We start from the raw sequence: 20,592 nt of genomic DNA on the forward strand, positions 1-20,592 counted from the left end.
CAGCTGTGACCCTGAGCTGCATGCCTGACCTTGTCATACTAGGGGCGACCCCAGATGGAAAGGACTCAAGGGTGCTGGCCACAAGGGGTCCTGTCCTGACCCGCCCTCCCTCCCTCCTTTCCTGAGACCCGTCACCCTGACCCCATTCCTTTGGGGGCAGCTTCCAGAATTGAGAGTCCTCCTTCCTTGGGGTTTGATGAGGACCCAGGGGTGCTCCCCCAGAGGCACGTGGATGGGGTTTTCTCTCGCTCCCCTTCGCCTGCCGAGGGCCATGTTGCCTTTCTGGGGTTTGGGAATAAGAATTTGCATTGAATGATGCTTTTATTTTGAAGCTGAAAGATTCTCCTTGTTATTTTCCACAATCAGATCGTCCACAAAACTCTAACATGTGCATGTGAGGAGGCAGGAGTGGCTGAGCTGGATGCTGTGGCCGCAACCTCTGTCTCTAACCTGCTGCCACTCTCACAAGCACACTTCTGCCTCCCGAAAGCACACATTTTCCTTAACTTCCCTGTTGTTCCTGTGCAAAAGCCCTGTTTCCCAGCCTCTCACAGTGGGAGAGTTTCCATCATGACAAATAGGTCCCTGGCAGGTGGTGGGGGCTGGTGGGCTGGCTGGTGTCAATGGGAGGAAAAAGTGGACGTATGTCACACTTTTAACAATAAAATATTATGAAATATAAATAAATAAATAAATAAATAAATAAATAAATAAATACATACATACATACATACATACATACATACATACATAAATAAAATGGAGTCCTAGCCCTGGCCGGTTTTGCTCCATGGATAGAGCATACCCCTGGGAACCAAAGGGTCTCAGGTTAGATTCTGGTCAAGGGCACCTACCTGGGTTGTACGCCCCTCCTTACCCCTTGCCGTGGTGAGGGCACGTGGAGGCGGCAACCAGTTGATATGTTTCTCTCTCATCAATATTTCTCTCTTCCCCTCCCTCCCTTCCTCTCTCTCTGAAAAGCAATGAAAAAATATTCTTGGGTGAGGATGAAAAAGATAAAAAAGGAATATGTTGGCTCTTGGAAGAAAAAGCCTGCTTAGAGAGATGAGGCACCAGGTCATCCTTGGGGGCAGGTGAGCACCTCCCTTCTCAGAGGAGAGCGGCCACCTGTGTCCATCCTCCCACAGCCCCAGGTGAGGACAGACGGACACAGGAATCTGGGACTGTGGTCCCTTGTTCCTCTGGGAAGGCAGTCACCACCACTTGGAAAGTGCCATCACGCTGGGGAGGGGAGGCATGGGCAGGTCAAAGATCATGAAGCCTTATTCTATCTTCATTTTTTAAAATATGTTTTTCTAAATTGATTTTAGAGAGAGAGGAGGGGAGAGTGATAGAGAGGTGGAAACTTCAAGAGAGACCAACGTGGATGGGTTGCCCCCTGCATGCACTGTCCTGGGGATCGAGCCCACTACCCAGTAACCCATCCTGTGACCTTGTGGTTCCTGGGTGGACGCTCAGCCTCTGAGCCAAACCGGTGGGCTGCTTCCCTCTCTGAGTAGCATGTACTTGACTCGGGGCTCGCCCAGATGATGCAGTTCTGACTGTGTTCCAGAGCCCGACAGATGCCAGTTATGAGACTTCTGATTTGTTTTTTGATGCTTTTGTGGAGGAACAAGAGTTTGGAGCTGCCTACACCACCATTTTGCTTCTGTCCCTTCTGCTCAGTGACTCCTTTTGAACAAACAGAGAATGAGAAGGGAGAAGAGCAACTGCCCTGGAAATCTACAACAACAGAGAGAACAGAGGGGGCAGCGCCCATCCCAGGACAGCAGAGGCAGGAGGAGGGGCCCGGGCTGAGCAGTGACTCTGGTGTTTGTAAGGAGAGCCTGTGTTTTACGAAGATGAGCTTCCAGTTCCTGTAGGACCCCAGACACTCATCCAGAAGGGGTGGCTTTGAGGGGAGTTAGCTGACGGGCAGGCAGACAGGGCAGGGTCCATGGGAAACCAAGGCAGGTGGATGGTAGGCAGGAGCAGACACTGCAGTCTGAGCAACCTAACCACAGGCACCAACCAGGCAGAAATAGCAGAATGTTTCTGGACTCAGAGCGGGAGGCCTGGGAAACGAGGGAGGGCCTGGGACAGTAAGGTGAACGCACACAGGGAACAGGGACGTGCAGGCCCCTTGCTGGGCAGGAACAATGAGGGCCAATCAGGTGGGCACACGGGTGGACACGGAGCAGGCTGGTGGCACATATACACCAAGACCACAAGCTTCAGGGGCAGCTCATCAGGGGTCCCCTCCCCATGCGGGGCACCTGAATCTTCTTGTAATAAATGCTCCGCGCTTTTGCTTAAACCTTCTGGTCCCCGATTTCATTCTTGGACTTGGTGACTCCCGATCCCGGGAACAGAAGAAGCTCGGCTCACTGTTCTAGTTATCAAGTTTGGATCAAATAAACTTAAAAATATTCCCCACAGGCTAGAGGTTCTCATGTCAACAACTTCAAAGTGGCTCCTTTATGTTGTGGATTTTATGCCGATTCTACCAGCAGGGGAACCTGCCAGAGTGTCACAGGGGAGATGGCACAGCTGGGGAAGCCTCCTTTCTTTCCTTCTCCTTCTTTATACACTTTCCTTGACTCCAGAGAGGAGGCCAGTGGAGCGATGGAAACATCAATGATGAGAATCACTGATCGGCTGCCTCCTGTCCCCCACACCCTGGGATTAGACTGCAACCGGGCATGTGCCCTTACCAAGGAATCGAACCATGACCTCCTGGTTCATAGGTTGATGCTCACATGCTGGGCTGGAAAAAGATGGGACACTTAACGTCCCTGGCAACCAACAGCAAACTTGTCTTATCTCCAACACCTGTGAACTCATTTGAACTCATCCTGTACATGTAGCAGGTTTTTATAATTGTGTGTGCCTCCCTCTCCACACGGGGAAAAAACCTGTATGAACGTACATTGTAAATGAAGAAAAGACAACATGTTGATGTAAGAAATGTCCAAACATGGAGAGAATGTTTATAAGATTTTATTGGAGCCAAACGGACGAGAACTGTTGGGGAGCAAGATCTCCAATTCTCCAGAGAATAACTGTTTGCAGCTGCGTTTGTGCATTTGAAGTTAAAGAGGGAAGGTGAGGAGTGACATGGAGGTGGGAGAGAGCAAGGCGGGACCGGGTGCCAGGACAGTGACCAGGAGGTGATCTCCTGAGGGTGGTCATGCTGACGTCACAGGTGTGTTAACCCAGATGCACAGGAACCATGGAAGGGGGTGCTTCAGGCAAAGAGGAGCCTTTTAGTAAAGAAGTCATAGGCCTGGGGAGTGCCCACCCCCAGGACTGCCCAGGTAGGAATGTGTGATCAGAGCCTCCTGTGAGGGTCCTGTCAGTCACTGAGTTTTGTGAGATTTAGGACAGAGCCCCCTTTTTGTTCACAAACACAATCCTAAAACTAGACCTAGAAGAGGGCTTCCTGTGAGCTCTGTGGCTGAGCCTCAGAGCAAATGGAATTTAAGACTGAGCAGGAAATGGTATCTTTAACTCTCCACCTGCTCCTGGTCAGGGCCCTGTGCTGGTCCTGAGCGTCCCCTTGTGTCCGGAGCGCCAACTGCAGCTCAGCCCTGCTGCCTCCTCAGGGAGGTTAGAGTCTGGGCCCACACTGACTTCCCCTCACTGTGTGTCTAGCACAGTAATACACAGCCGTGTCCTCAGCTCTCAGGCTGCTGAGCTCCATGTAGGCTGTGCTCGTGGACTTGTCTGCGGTGATGGAGACTCTGCCTTGGAACTTCTGTGCGTACTTTGTTTCTCCATCGCTAGGGTCAACCCTCCCCACCCACTCAAGCCCCTGTCCTGGGGCCTGTCACACCCAGTGCATCCAAGAGCTGGTGAAGGTGTACCCAGAAGCCTTGCAGGACACCTTCATGGAGGCCCTAGGCTTCCTCACCTCAGCCCCAGACTGCACCAGCTGCACCTCGGAGTGGACACCTGTGGGAGGAGGCAGGAGTGAGTGGAATCCCCATGGATTCTCCCTGGACCCTCCTTATCCAGGACGGGAGCCCCTTACCTGTCGACATGGCCACCAGGAGGAAGGTTCTCCAGCTGCAGTCCATGGTGAGGGCTGTGCTGGGAGCACTTCTGTAGGGGAGGGTGTGGCTGTGGGTGATGCCCTCAGGGCACAGACTTACCCACATTTAACCTCCTCTGCCTCCTCTCTTTTGCATAATCATGAGGCAGAGTATTTCATAGCTGAGATCTTGACCCCACCTGAGGGAAGATGGGTGACACAGGGACCATATTCAGGGGGTATCTGAGGGTCCAAGTCCTAATTATTTATTCTTTTTTTTCTAATTATTTATTCTTAAATTGTACCTTTATTGTTGAAGGTATTACTCATGTCCCCTTTCTTCCCCATTGGAACCTTCTAGCCCGCTCCGGGTGCCCCAGTTCTTCACCATCCTGTTGTCTGTGTCCCTGGATTAAGCCTATATGCATACGAGTTTGTTGCTTGACCTCTTCCCACCCACCCACCCTACCATGATTTCCCTCTGATGGTCCCCAGTCTGCTCCATGCTTCCAGGTCTCTGGATCCATTCTCCTCATCAGTTTATTTTGTTCATTAGGTTCCACATATGAGTGAGATCATGTGATAACTTGTCTTTCTCTGACTAGCTTATTTCACTTAGCATGATACTCTCCAGGTTCCTCCATGCTGTCCCAAAGAGTAAGAGATTCGTCTCTTTTTCTGCTGCATAGTGTTCCGTGGCATAAATGTATCACAGCTTTTTAACCACTCAGCTACTGATTTGCTCTTGGGCTGTTTCCAGATCTCAGCTATTGCAAACTGTGCTGCTATGAACATAGGGGTGCATACATTGTTTTTTTTTCTTTTTATTATTTTTTTTTATTGAGGTATTATATGTGTACATATGTTACCATTCCCCCCCACCCCACACCCACACATGCCCTCACCCCCCAGAGTTTTGCGTCCATTGTTTATGCTTATATGCATGCATATAAGTCCTTCGTTTGATTTCTTATCTCCCCCTCCTCTCCCTAACTTTCCCCCTGTAATTTGAAAGTCTGTTTGTTGCTTTACTGTCTCTGTATCTATCTTTTTGTTCATCAGTTTATAATGTTCTTTATTATCCATAAATGAGTGAGATCATGTGGTATTTTTCTTTCATTGACTGACTTATTTCACTTAGTATAATATTCTCCAATTCCATCCAGGTTGCTGCAAATGATGAGAATTCCTTCTTTTTTATGGCAGCATAGTATTCCATTGTGTAGATGTACCACAGTTTTCTGATCCAGTCATCTGATGACGGGCACCTAGGCTGTTTCCAAATCTTAGCTATTGTAAATTGTGCTGCTATGAACATAGGGGTGCATATATCCTTTCTGATTGGTGTTTCTAGTTTCTTCGGATATATTCCCAGGAGTGGGATTACTGGGTCAAATGGGAGTTCCATTTTCAGTTTTTTGAGGAAACTCCATACTGTTCTCCACAGTGGCTGCACCAGTCTGCATTCCCACCAGCAGTGCACGAGGGTTCCTTTTTCTCCGCATCCTCGCCAACACTTGTCGTTTGTTGATTTGTTGATGATAGCCATTCTGACAGGTGTGAGATGGTACCTCATTGTTGTTTTGATTTGCATCTCTCGGATAATAAGTGACTTTGAGCATGTTTTCATGTGTCTCTTGGCCTTCCTTCTGTCTTCTTTTGAAAATATTCTGTTTAGGTCCGTTGCCCATTTTTTTTATTGGATCATTTATCTTCCTTTTATTAAGTTGCATAAGCTGCCTGTAGATGTTGGAGATTAAACCTTTATCAGTGCTAGCATTTGCAAATATGTTCTCCCATGCAGTGGGCTTTCTTGCTGTTTTGTTGGTGGTTTCTTTTGCTGTAAAAAAGCTTTTTATTTTGATGTAGTCCCATTTGTTAATTTTCTCTTTAGCTTCCATTGCCCTAGGGGCAGTGTCAGTGAAAAAGTTCTTTTGGCATATGTCTGAGATTTTGTTGCCTGTGGATTCCTCTAGTATTTTTATGGTTTCCCGTCTTATGTTTAAGTCCTGTATCCATTTTGAGTTTATTTTTGTGTATGGTGTAAGTTGGTGATCTAGTTTCATTTTTTTGCATGTGTGTGTCCAATTTTCCCAACACCATTTATTGAAGAGACTGTCTCGATTCCATTGTATGTTCATGCCTCCTTTGTCAAATATTAATTGAGCGTAGTGGTTTGGGTCGATATCTGGATTCTCTATTCTGTTCCATTGATCTATATGTCGGTTCTTGTGCCAGTACCAGGCAGTTTTGAGAACAGTGGCTTTGTAATACAGCTTGAAATCTGGTATTGAGATCCCTCCTACTTTATTCTTCTTTCTAAGGATTGCTGCGGCTATTCGGGGTCTTTTTTTATTCCAGATGAATTTTTGGAGAGTTCTTTCTAGGTCTGTGAAATATGCTGTTGGTATTTTGATGGGGAGTGCATTGAATCTGTAGATTGCTTTGGGTAGTATGGACATTTTAATGATGTTGATTCTACCAATCCATGAACATGGTATGTTCTTCCATCTGTTTACGTCTTCCTCTATCTCTTTTTTCAGTGTCCTGTAGTTTTCCGCGTATAGGTCTTTTACCTCCTTAGTTAAGTTTATTCCTAGGTATCTTAATTTTTTTGGTGCGATGGTAAATGGGATTTCTTTTTTAGTCTCTTTTTCTTTAAGTTCACTATTGGTGTATAGAAATGCCATAGATTTCTTGGCGTTAATTTTATATCCCGCTACATTGCCAAATTCATTTATTAAGTCTATTAGTTTTTTGATGGAATCTTTTGGGTTTTTTATGTACAATATCATGTCATCTGCAAATAAGGACAGCTTCACTTCTTCTTTTCCAATTTGGATGCCTCTTATTTCTTCTTCTTGCCTAATTGCGGTAGCTAATACTTCCAGTACTATGTCAAACAGGAGTGGTGAGAGTGGGCATCCCTGTCTTGTTCCTGTTCTTAGGGGAAATGGTTTTAGTTTTTGCCCATTGAGTATGACGTTTGTTTTACAAGTGTTCCTCTTTTCCCCCCCATAGCTCCCCTCCATCTGGTTCCCACCCCATCCTCTTCCCTTAACGCCCCCACACTGTCCTCGTCCATAGGTGTATGATTTTTGCCCACTCTCTTCCCGCACCCCCTACACTCCTTTCCCCCTGAGAATTGTCAGTCCACTTCCTTTCTATGCCTCTGATTCTATTATATTCACCAGTTTATTCTGTTCATCAGATTTTTTATTCACTTGATTTTTAGATTCACTTGTTGATAAATATGTATTTGTTGTCCATAATTTTTATCTTTACCTTTTTCTTCTTCCTCCTCTTCTTAAAGAATACCTTTCAGCATTTCATATAATACTGGTTTGGTGGTGATGAACTCCTTTAGCTTTTTCTTATCTGTGAAGCTCTTTATCTGACCTTCAATACTGAATGATAGCTTTGCTGGGTAGAGTAATCTTGGTTGTAGTTTCTTGCTATTCATCACTTTGAATATTTCTTGCTACTCCCTTCTGGCTGCATAGTTTCTGTTGAGAAATCAGCTGACAATTGTATGGGTGCTCCCTTGTAGGTAACTAGCTGTTTTTCTCTTGCTGCTTTTAAGATTCTCTCTTTGTCTTTTGCTCTTGGCATTTTAATTATGATGTGTCTTGGTGTGGTCCTCTTTGGATTCCTTTTGTTTGGGGTTCTGTGTGCTTCCTGGACTTGTAAGTCTATTTGTTTCACCAGGTGGGGGAAGTTTACGGTCATTATTTCTTCAAATAGGTTTTCAGTATCTTGCTCTCTCTCTTCTTCTGGCACCCCCATAATTCAGACGTTGGTATTCTTGAACTTGCCCCAGAGACTCCTTACACTATCTTCATATTTTTGGATTCTTTTTTTTATTTGCTTTTCTGGTTGGGTTGTTTTTTGCTTCTTCATATTTCAAATCTTTGACTTGATTCTTGGGATCCTCTAGTCTGCTGTTGCATCTCTGTATATTATTCTTTATTTCAGTCAGTGTATGCTTAATTTCTGATTGGTACTTTTCCATATCGTTGAGGGTCTCACTAAATTTCTCAGAGGTTTCTAGAAGATTCTTAAGTAACCTTATAACTGTGGTTTTGAACTCTATATCCTGTAGTTTGCTTTCCTCCATTTCTTTCATTTGTTACCTGTTTCTTTGTCTATGCATTTTTGCTCTTCCCTGTGTTGATAGAGTGGCTGTGTGCTAGGTGTCCTATAGGGCCCAGTGGCGCAGTCTCCCCAATTACCTGAGGTGGACACTCTTGGTACACTCCTTTGTGGGCTGTGTACACAGTCTTGTTGTAGTTAAGCCTTGATTGCTGTTGGTATCATTGGGAGGAATTTACCTCCAGGCCAATTGGTTGTGAGGACCAGCTGTGTCTACAATGGGAGAACTGCTGAGCTAGAGCCACCCTAATGGGGCAGGAATTGCTTCAGTGGGGCTTTGGTGCTCACTGAGTCTGCCCCTTGAGTGTGTCGCTTATGGATGTGTAGAGTTGTAATCTGGTATGTCCTCACACTAACCATTGGGTACATTGGCTCTTGGATCTCCAAGGAGGTGCAAAGTCAGCCACTGTTTGAGACCACCCAGCAGGAGCTACAGAGATATCTGCAGATTCCTCCTCTTTGTTTGGGGTTTGGAAGTGCCCAGAGGAGGCCCAGCTGTGAAGCAATGCAGGCTGCTGCTGCCGGGCCATGGGCCTTCTTTTGGAAGCTTTGGAGCTCTCTGACCCAGCTGCAGTTTGTTAGGTTTTAGATTGCAAAAGGTCAGGCCATTCATATGCAAAAGCCTCTGCGCACAGCTTGGGTGGGGTTGTAGATTGGGTGGGGTGGGGTCTCAGGGCATCACCAGGGCAGAGCAAACAGCAATGGCTGCCAGTCCGCCCTGCCCCAAATAGGTCCCTGGGTCTCTGTGTCCCTCCGCACCATGCAGGAACAATGATCACTGCGAGCACCTCAGAGAGAAAGCTGCCCTCATGTTCCTGCCTGATATCTGACAGTCTAGTTTCTCCCCGTATGAGTCTGGGTCCCCAGAATCTCACCTGGAACTGGAGTTCAGAGCAATCACGAGCTTGTATCTCCCTCCTTATTGAAAAACAACAACAGCGCACCCAGTTGCCAGCCCATTTCACTCATGCCTCTGTACCTCCTCAATTTCGCACCTAAGCATCTCCTACCAGTCTCAATGCACTTTTTTCTTTCCCTCTGGTTGTAGAACTTACGCTCAACCAGTTTACCCATGGTTCTGGATGATATTCGTTTTGTCTTTTCTTTGGAGTTTTGATGTGGTTGTGAGAGGCAGCAAGCACAGGTGTTTACCTATGCTACCATCTTTGTTTTTCTATGCTGTTGCTTTTTTAATAGCGATTACATTGAATCTGTAGAGTGCTTTGAGTAATATGGTCATTTTAATGTTAATTCTACCAATCCATGATCACAGTATTTTACCACTTGTTTATTATATCTTCCTCTATCACTTTATTCAACATCCTGTATTTTTCTGTACAAGTCTTTTACCTGCTGGGTTAAGTTTATTCTTAAGTATCACAATTTTTTGATGCAATGGTAAATGGGATGGTTGGTTTGGTTTCCCTTTCTGAGAATTCATTATTGGTGTATAAAAATACTATTGAATTTTGGCTGTTAATTTCGTATCCTGCTACATTTCTGTATTACTTTCTTAAATCTAGCAGTTTTTTGGTCGAGTCCTTTGGGTTTACTATATGTAATATCAGGTTGTGAGTAGACTCCCCATCACTGCCCATATGCCATCTGCCAGCAGCAGTGTTACCTCCTCCTCTGGGGTCTGCAGTGAGAACGCAGGAAATTAGAGCCTCAGAGAAAGAGCAAGAGCCTTCCCTGGAGGCAGCTGAGAGCTTGAGAGGAAATCCCTGAGCCCAAAAGGAAGGCCCTTCCTTCCCCACCTACCTCTGCTCCTGCTCCTGGGGCGGCTGTCTGTGCTTGGGCCCTGATCGCCCCCTGGTGTCCTGAGCGCCTCCTGCAGCCCAGCCCTGCTGTCTCCTCAGGGAGGTTAGTGTCTGGGCTCACACTGACTTCCCCTCACTGTGTCTCTTGCATAGTAATACAGGGCCGTGTCCTCAGCTCTCAGGCTGCTGAGCTCCATGTAGGCTGTGCTCGTGGACTTGTCTGCGGTCATGGTGACTCTTTCTTGGAACTTCTGTGCGTAGTTTGTGTCTCCATCGCCAGGGTAAATCCTCCCCACCCACTCAAGCCCCTGTCCTGGGGCCTGTCGCACCCAGTTCATCCAGTAGCTGGTGAAGCTGTATCCAGAAGTCTTGCAGGAGACCTTCACGGAGGCCCCAGGCTTCCTCACCTCAGCCCCAGACTGCACCAGCTGCACCTGGGAGTGGACACCTGTGGGAGGAGACAGGAGTAAGTGGAATCCCCTGGACTCTCCCTGGACCCTCCTTAACCAGGTACGAGAGCCCCTTCCATGTCGCCATGGCCACCAGGAGGAGAGTTCTCCAGCTGCAGTCCATGGTGAGGGCTGTGCTGGGAGCACTTCTGTAGGGGAGGGTGTGGCTGTGGGTGATGCCCTCAGGGCACAGACTTACCCACATTTAACCTGGTCTGCCTCCTCTCTTTTGCATATTCATGAGGCAGAGTATTTCATAGCTGAGGTCTTGACCCCACCTGAGAGAAGATGGTGACACAGGGACCATGTTCAGGGGGAGTCTGAGGGTCCAAGTCTTAATTATTTTTTCTTTAAATTGTACCTTTATTGTTGAAGGTATTACTCATTCCTCTTGTATCCCCATCGACACCTTCTAGCCCGCCCCTGGTGCCCCAGGTCTTCACCATCCTGTTGTCTGTGTCCCTGGATTAAGCCTATAGGCATACGAGTTTGTTGGTTGACTTCTTTCCACCCACCCACCCTACCATGATTTCCCTCTGAGGTTCCCCAGTCTGCTCCATGCTCCCAGGTCTCTGGATCCATTCTCTTCATCAGTTTATTTTGTTGATTAGATTCCACACATGAGTGAGATCATGTGATACTTGTCTTTCTCTGACTGGCTTATTTCACTCTCCTGGTCCCTCCATGCTGTCCCAAAGGGTAAGAGATCCTTCTCTTTTTCTGCTGCATAGTATTCCATGGCATAAATGTACCACAGCTTTTTATCCACTCAGCTACTGATGGGCATTTGGGCTGTTTCCAGATCTTAGCTATTGCAAATTGTGCTGCTATAAACATAGGGGTGCATACACAGTTTGTGATTGGTGTTTGGGGTCCCTTAACATATGTTCCTAGTAGTGGGATCACTGGGTCAAATGGCAGTTCCATCTTTAATTTTAAAAAAATATATTTTATTGATTTTTTACAGAGAGGAAGGGAGAGGGATAGAGAGTTAGAAACATCGATGAGAGAGAAACATCTATCAGCTGCCTCCTGCACACCCCCCATTGGGGATGTGCCCGCAACCAAGGTACATATCCTTGACCGGAATCGAACCTGGGACCCTTCAGTCAGCAGGCCGATGCTCTATCCACTGAGCCAAACTGGTTTCGGCTCCATCTTTAATTTTTTGAGGAAACTCTGTACTGTGCTCCATAGTGGCTGCACCAGCCTGCATTCCCACCAGCAGAGTAGGAGGGTTCCCTTTCCTCCACACCCTCGCCAGCACTTGTCATTTGTTGATTTGTTGATGGTAGCCATTCTGACAGGTGTGAGCTGAGGTATTTTTGTCCTTTTAATTTGCATCTCTCTGATGGTCAGTGACACTGAGCATTTTTCCCATGTCTCTTGGCCATCTGAATGTTCCCTTTGGAGAAGTGTGTATTTAGGTCCTTTGCCCATTTTGTAATTGGATTGCTTGTCTTCCTTTGGATAAGTTGTATGGGTTTCTTATACAATTTTGGATATTAACCCTTTGTGGATGGTTTCTTTTGTTGTGCAGACACTTTTTATTCTGATGTATTCCCATTTGTTTATTTTCTCCTTAGTTTCCTTTGTCCTGCGAGATGTAACTGTAAACACACTGCTATGGGAGATGTCTGAGATTTTGCTGCCTATGGTTTCTTCCAGGACTTTTATGGTTTCCCTATGTTAACAAAACAAAAACAAAACAAAAACAAACAACAACAAAAATACAAACAAAAAAACTATTGAAACCTGTAAGGAATTTTTGTGAGTTTATTTGAGCCAAAGTGTAGACATATGCCGGGAAGCAGAACCTCAATGAATTGAGATAATGGTCTGGAGAATGGAGGGTTACATCTGTATTTATACATTGCAATCAAAGGAAGGGACATCGGGGAGTTACATGAAATTCATTGTTGATAGATTAGGGAGGTGGGATAAAGCAAGCGGGGAAACCTCTGGGATAGGGTGAAAAGTGAAATGATGGACAGGTGCTTCTCTTACAGAGATGGATACAGGATAGTTTAAGTTAATTAACAGTTGACAATTAACTTGATAACCATAACAATGAGGGAATGTTCTGGTGCCATTTGTTGTGCCCTGAGGGTCCAGGGGTAAAAAGGAAGTTACAAGTTCCGCAGACATCTCACAGATATGTTATGTTAGAGGCAAAAAGGCAAATGGGCTCAGTAAAGAAGTTGATCTTTATCAGGGAAAATATCAGCCTAGGACATGACTACTCACTATAACCTGTCTGTAGTTAAATATTTAATTTTCAAACTATCTTTTGTGGTTATTTTAGGTCTCTGAGTTTGCAAGACTGCCACACAGGCCTCCCCTGAGCTTGTCAGGTTAGCATGTGGCTCCTTTCTTCCACACCTACTTACATTTAAGACTATTAACCATTTTATGTTTACTCCTGAGTATGGTGTATGTTAGTGTATTGTTTCATTTTCTTGCTCTTTTATCTGTCCAATTTGCCAACAATATTTATTGAAGAGACTGTTTTGACTCCATTGTTTGCTCTTGCCTCCTTTGTCATATATTAATTGAGCGCAATGACTTGGGTAGATTTCTGGGTTCTCTGTTCTGTTCCATGGATGTACATGCCTGTTCTTGTGCCAGTGCCAGGCTGTTTTGATTACTATGGCTTTGGAGTATAATTCGATATCTGGTATTGTGATCCCTCCACTGTTGTCCTTCTTTCTCAAGATTGCTGTGGCTAATTGGGGTCTTTTTTGGTCTCTAATTTTTGGAGTTTTGTTGTAGATCTGTGAAATATGCTGTTGCAATTTTAATTGGGATTGCATTGAATCAGTAGAGAGCTTTGGGTAATATGGACGTTTTAATGATGTTAATTCTAACAATCTATGATCACAGTATAGTTTCCACTTGTTTGTATCTTCCTCTATCTCTTTATTCAACATCCTGTGTTTTTCTGAGTACAAGTCTTTTACCTGCTTAGCTAAGTTTATTCTTAAGTATCATAATTTTTTGAAGCAATAGTTAATGGTTTTGTGGGTTTGTTTTTCCTTTCTGAGAATTCATTATTGGTGTATAAAAGTACCGTCGATTTCTGGGTGCTAATTTTGTATCCTGCTACATTGCTGAATTCATTTATTAAATATAGGTATGTATTTTTTTGTGGAGTCTTTAGAGTTTTCTATGTACAATATCATGTCATCTGTGAATAATAAGAGTTTTACTTATTCCTTTCCAATTTGTATGCCTTTTATTTCTTCCTTTTGTCTGATTGCTATGGCAAGTGCTTCTAGTACTATGTTGAATAAGAATGGTGAAAGTGGACACTTCTGTTTTGTTCTATTTTCTAGGGAAAATGGATTTTGTATTTGCTCATTGAATATAATACTGGCTGTGAGTTTGTCATACATGTCCTTTATTATGTTGAAATATGAGCCCTCTTCTCCCATTTTGCTGAGAATATTAACAAAAGTGTGTGTTGGGTTTTGTCGAATGCTTTTTCTGAACCTATACATATGGTCATGTTATTTTTGTCTTTGAATTTGTATATGTGATGTATCATGTTTATTGATTTGTGAATATTGTACCAGCCTTGCATCCCTGGATGAATCCCAGTTGGTCATGGTGTATGATCTTTTTAAAATATTGCTGGATCCAATTTGCTAATATTTTGTTGAGAATTTTAGCATCTGTGTTCATCAGGGATATTGGCCTGTAATTGTCTCTCTTAGGAGAGTCATCTGGTTTTGGAATTAGGATAATGCTGGACCCATAAAAAGAGTTTGGCAGTGTTCCTTCCTCTTGGAATTTTTTTGAATAGTTTGGAGAGTATAGGTGTTAGTTCTTCTTTGGATGTTTGGTAAAACTCCCCTGTGAAGGCATCCAGAGAAGGACTTTAGTTTGCTGGGAGTTTTTGGATTCCTGCTTCTATTTCCTCAGTTGTTATTGGCCTATTCAGGTGTTCTGATTCTTCCTGTTTCAGTTTTGGGGTACTGTGTTTTTCTAGGAATTCTTCCATTTCATCCACATTGTCCAGCTTGTTGGCGTATAGGTGTTCATAGTACTTTACTACAACCCTTTTTATTTCTGGGGTCTCAGTTGTTACTTCTCTGCTTTTATTTCTGACTAGAAGCCCAGTGCACGAAATTCGTGCACGGCCGGGGGTTGTCCCTCAGCCCAGCCTGTACCCTCTCCAATCTGGGACATCCCTCTCACAATTCAGAACTGCTTGCTCCCAACTGCTTGCCTGCCTGCCTTCCTGATTGCCCCTAACTGCTTCTGCCTGCCAGCCTGATCACCCCCTAACCACTCCGCTGCCAGCCTGGTTGATGCTTAACTGCTCCCCTGCCAGCCTGTTTGCCCCCAACTTCCCTCCTCTGCCAGCCTGGTCACCCCTAACTGCCCTCTCCTGCAGGGTTGATCACCTCCAACTGCCCTCCCTTGCAAGCCTGGTCCCTCTCAACTGCCCTCCCTTGCAGGCCTGGTCCCTCACAACTGCCCTCCCTTGCAGGCCGGGTGCCTCCCAACTGCCCTCTCCTGCTGGCCATCTTGTGGTGGCCATCTTGTATCCACATGGGGGCAGGATCTTTGACCACATGGGGGCAGCTATATTGTGTGTTGCAGTGATGATCTATCTGTATATTACTCTTTTATTAGATAGGATAGAGGCCTGGTCCACGGGTGGGGGCCAGCTGGTTTGCCCTGAAGGGTGTCACAGATAAGGGTAGGGGTTCCCTTGGGGTGTGGGGCAGCCTGAGCAAGGGGCCTGTGGTGGTTTGCAGGCCGGCCACGCCCCCTGGCAACCCAAGGGGAGGCCCTGGTATCTGGAATTTATTTTCCTTCTACAATTGAAACTTTGTAGCCTGGGGCGGCAGCCATTTCTGGGGCAGCAGCCATTTCTGTGGCAGTTAATTCACCTTCTACAATTGAAACTTTGTAGCCTTAAGCGGGTGAGCCCAGCCAGGGTGTGCGGAAAGCTGTGCTTCCCCTGTTGCCGCTGGCAACCCTGGCCTGCTCTCTCAAGCTCCATTCTGCCGCCATTTGTTTGAATTTGTTTACCTTCTATAATTGAAACTTTGTAGCTTGAGTGGAGGCTTAGGCCTGCAACGGCTATGGAAAGCTTGGCTTGCGCTGTTACCTGGGAAACCTTGCTCTCTGTGGCTGTAGCCATCTTGGATTGGGGTTAATTTGCATACTCGCCCTGATTGGCTGGTGGGCGTGGCTTGGCTGGTGGGCGTGGCTTATGTAGCAGAGTGATGGTTAATTTGCATATTACCATTTTATTAGAGAGGATTTTATTTATTTTGGTTTCCTCTTTTTGTTTCCTGATGAGCCTGGCTAATGGTTTATCTATCATTTTTATCCTTTTAAAGAACCAGCTCGTGGTTTCACCCAGGCCCATTCCTGAGTGGTGAAAGGTTCTGTAGTCACCAGAGCTGTCAATCAGGAGGGGACAAGGGGAGACACACAGAGGTCTGGGGAGCAGTGCATGACTCGGGGAAGCTTTGCAGACACAGTGGGTTCTCATGGCTCCTGGAGACCCACCAAAGGAGCAAGGAGGGAAGTGTGGGAGGTCTCCTCCGTCCTACAGATGTGAGTGAGGTGAAGGTGGGGCCACTACAGCACCTATAACATGGAGGCTGGGAAATGCTGAGATAGAACAATAGCCCAACAAGCAGCCTCTACCTGGGTTATTACCCCGTCTGAGCCCTCAGAGTAGTGATCTACAGAGGACTCAACACCGTCAATATGAAATGTCAAACTTTAACCCATGATTTTACGTAAAAAAAATGGAAAACTGTAAAGCTGTCTCCTTCACCAAGAGATTTCCCAAGTCAGCTGCTTGTTAACATGAGATGATTTCCAAAGACCCTTGTTAAATGTCCCTATTAAACCACACTACACGGGACATGCAAACTGCTATCCGCTCACATCTGTGCTGGTGTGACACCTATAGGAAGAGAGCTGAGGTCATTTCCTGCTCCTGTGGGACCAGAAACAGCAAATTCTGGAACCTGTACAGGTGAGGAGACCAGGGAGCAGCCCTCAAGGGCCCTTTGCACCATTCAGATGGTTTCATCCAGCTTCCACTGTCCGCGGGACGTGCTCCTGTTTTATTTACTGTGGGCCTGTCAGTACGAAGACCGCTATAGGGCAGGTGGGCATGTGGGTCAGAGCCCGAGCTCAGCACACAAGGACTGGGGCTGTGCTGGGGTCTCTCTTGGTGGGAATGTTTCCATCCACAGGCCAATGAGAGCACTGAGGACGGTCTCTGTTGAGAAAGAAAAGCAGGAAATACAGGAACGTGGTGAGGAGAGTCCCCATCACTGCCCATATGTCATCTGCCAGCAGCTACCTCCTCCTCTGGGGTCTGCAGTGAGAAAGCAGGAAATGGGAGCCTCAGAGAAAGAGCAGGAGCCTTCCCTGCAGGCAGCTGAGAGCTTGAGAGGAAATCCCTGGTCCCATCAGGAAGACCCTTCCTTCCCTACCTCCCTTTGCCCCTGCTCCTGGGTCTGCTCTCTGTGCTGTGGAGTCCTCAGCGCCCCCTCGTGTCCAGGACGCTCCCTGCATCACAGCCCTGCTGCCTCCTCAGGGAGGTTAGTGTCTGGGCTCACACTGAGTTCCTGTCACTGTGTCTAGCACAGTAATACACAGCTGTGTCCTCAGTTCTCAGGCTGCTCATTTGCAGGTACAGCATGTTCTTGGCGTTGTCTCTGGAGATGGTGAAGCGGCCCTTCACAGAGTCGGCGTAGTATGTGCTACCACCATCAGTACTAATTTGTGAGAGCCACTCCAGCCCCTTCCCTGGAGCCTGGCGGACCCAGTGCATGTCATAGCTACTGAAGGTGAACCCAGAGGCTGCACAGGAGAGTCTCAGAGACCCCCCAGGCTGCACCACGCCTCCCCCAGACTCCACCAGCTGCACATCACACTGGACTCCTGCAAACACAGAGACACAGAGGGACTTAGAATCACATGGAAGCACAAACAGGCACATTCACAGGGCTCAGCGCTCCCCACTCCTGAGAATGACCTTGAGAAATGATCAGGAGGAAAACGCAGCTTGGCACCAAGTCCATGGTGGAGCCGCTGGGTCCTGTCTCAGGCGCTTGTGTTCTGGGTGTCTCCCCAACAAGCCAGGAAAGGGCCCCCTTTTATGAGCAGGAGGACAGCCCCATTTGCATGGAGTGTGCATATAAGGTGCAGCTGTGACCCTGGGCTGCATGCCTGACCTTGTCATCCTAGGGGTGACCCCAGATGGGAAAGGACTCAAGGATGCTGGTCACAGGGGGTCCTGTCCTGACCCGTCCTCCCTCCCATCTTTCCTGAGACCTGTCACCCTGACCCCATTCCTTTGGGGGCAGCTTCCAGGATTGAGAGTCCTCCTTCCTCGGGGTTTTGATGAGGACCCAGGGGTGCTCCCCCAGAGGCATGTGGATGGGGCTTCCTCTCGCTCTCCTTCACCCGCCGTGGGCCATGTTGCCTTTCTGGGGTTTGGGAATAAGAATTTGCATTGAATGATGCTTTTATTTTGAAGCTGAAAGATTCTCCTTGTTATTTTGCACAATCAGATCGTCCACAAAACTCTAACATATGCATGTGAGGAGGCAGGAGAGGCTGGGCTGGACGCTGTGGCCGCAGCCTCCCTCTCTAACCTGCTGTCACTCTCACAAGCAAACAGCTGCCTCCTGAAAGCACACATTTCCCTCAACTTCCCTGCTGTTCATGTGCAAAAGTCCTGTTTCCTAGCCTCTCACAGTGGGAGAGTTTCCATCATTTACACATGCAGCCTGGCTGGTGGGCTCAGTGGATGGAGTGTGGGCCTGTGGATTGAAGCGTCCCAGGTTGGATACTGGTCAAGGGCACCACTTACCTTGGTTGCAGGCTCCTCCCCTGCTCAGGGCAGGTGCAGGAGGCAATCAATCCACGTGTTTCTCACTCATCTATGTTCCTCTCTGTCTCTCACTGTCTCTTTCACTCGCTTTAAAAATGAATGAAAAAGTATCCTTGGTGAGGATTAACAAACAAAGTAATAATAAAAATTAAATAAATAATAAAATTAATTAATTACAAAAATGATTTTAAAAAGGAAAATGATAGTTCTTGGAACAAAACCCTGGGTAGAGAGGTGAGGCACCACATCGTCCTTGGGGGCAGGTGAGCGGCCACCTGTGTCCATCCTCCCACAGCCCCAGGTGAGGACAGTCGGACACAGGGATCTGGGACTGTGGTCCCTTGTTCCTCTGGGAAGGTGGCCACCGCCACTTGGAAAGTGCGATCACGTGGGGAGGGGGAGGCATGGGCAGGTCAAACACCACGAAGCCTTCCTTCTCTTCCTTTTCATTTTTTATTCTTATTTTAAAACATATTTGTATTGATTTCAGAGAGGAAAGGAGGGGAGAGACATGGAAACATCAGTGATGAGAGGGAATCATTGATCAGCTGCCTCCTGCATGACTCCTATTGGGGATTGATGTGCCCTGAATGGGAATCAAACCCATATCCTGGTGTTTCCTGGGCCAAAACTCAGCCCCTGAGCCACACCAGCCGGGCTCCTTCCCTCTCTGAGTAGTATGTACTTGACTAGGGGTTTGCTCTGTTGCTGCAGGTCTCTGACTGTGTTCGAGAGCCCGACAGATGCCAGTTCTGAGAGTTTCGGTTTGTTTTTTTTTTGATGCTTTTGTGGAGGAACAAGAGTTTGGAGCTGCCTACGCCACCATTTTGCTTCTGTCCCTTCTGCTCAGTGACCCCTTTTGAACAAACAGAGAATGAGAAGGGAGAAAAGCAACCGCCCTGGAAATCTACCAACAACAGAGAGAACAGAGGGGGCAGTGCCCATCCCAGGCCAGCAGAGGCAGGAGGAGGGGCCCAGGCTGAGCAGTGACTCTGGTGTTTGTAAGGAGAGCCTGTGTTTTAGGAAGATGAGCTTCCTGTTCCTGGAGGACCCCAGACACACGTCCAGAAGGGGTGGATTTGAGGGGAGTTAGCTGACGGGCAGGCAGACAGGGCAGGGTCCATGGGAAACCAAGGCAGGTGGATGGTAGGCAGGGGCAGACTCGGCAGTCTGAGCAGCCTAACCACAGGCACCAACCAGGCAGAACTAGCAGAGTGTTTCTGGACTCAGAGCGGGAGGCCTGGGAAACGAGGGAGGGCCTGGGACAGTAAGGTGAACGCACACAGGGAACAGGGATGTGCAGGCCCCTTGCTGGGCAGGAACAATGAGGGCCAATCAGGTGGGCACACGGGTGGACACGGAGCAGGCTGGTGGCACACATACACCTGAGACCTCAGGCTTCAGGGGCAGCCCATCAGGGCCCCTCCCCGTGCGGGGAGCCTGAATCTGCTTGTAATAAACGTTCCACGCTTTTGCTTGAACCTTCTGGTCCCCGATTTCTTTCTTGGACTTGGTCATCCCGATCCCGGGGACAGAAGAAGCTGGGCTCACTGTTCCGGTGATCAAGTTTGTCTCAAATAAACTCTTAAAACTATTCTCCACAGGCTTAGAGGGTCTCATGTAAACGACTTCAAGTCGTTCATTTATGTTGTGGATTTTATGCCGATTCCACCAGCAGGGGAACCTGCCAGAGTGACACAGGGGAGACAGCACAGCTGGGGAAGCCTCCTTTCTCTCCTTCTTCTTTATACACTTTCCTTGATGCCAGAGAGGAGGCCAGTGGAGCGATGGAAACATCAATGATGAGAATCCCTAATCGGCTGCCTCCTGCCCACCACGCCCCGGGGATCGAGACTGCAATCGGGCCTCTGCCCTGACCAAGGAATCCAACCATGACCTCCTGGTTCATAGGTCGATGTTCAACCTCCCAGTCATGCCTTCAGGGCTGGAAAAGATGGGACACTTACATCCATGACAACCAACAGCAAACTTGACTTATCTTCAGCACTTGTGAACTCATTTGAACTCATCCCGTCCAGGTAGCAGGTTTTTATAATTGTGTGCACTTCCCTCTCCACACGGGGAAGAAATGTGTATGAACGTACGTTGTAAAAGAAGAAAAGAGAACATGTTGATGTAAGAAATGTGCAAACATGGATAGAATGTTTTATAAAATTTTATTAGAGCCAAATGGAAGATGATAAATGTTGGGGAGCAAGACATCCAATGCTTCAGAGAATAACCATTTCGAGCTGCGTTTGTGCATTTGAAGTTAAGGAGGGAAGGTGAGGAGTGACATGAGGTGGGAGAGAGCAAGGC

The sequence above is a fragment of the Cnephaeus nilssonii genome (genome assembly GCF_951640355.1).
Source record: "Cnephaeus nilssonii genome assembly, chromosome: 4".
Classification (NCBI taxonomy): Eukaryota; Metazoa; Chordata; class Mammalia; order Chiroptera; family Vespertilionidae; genus Cnephaeus; species Cnephaeus nilssonii.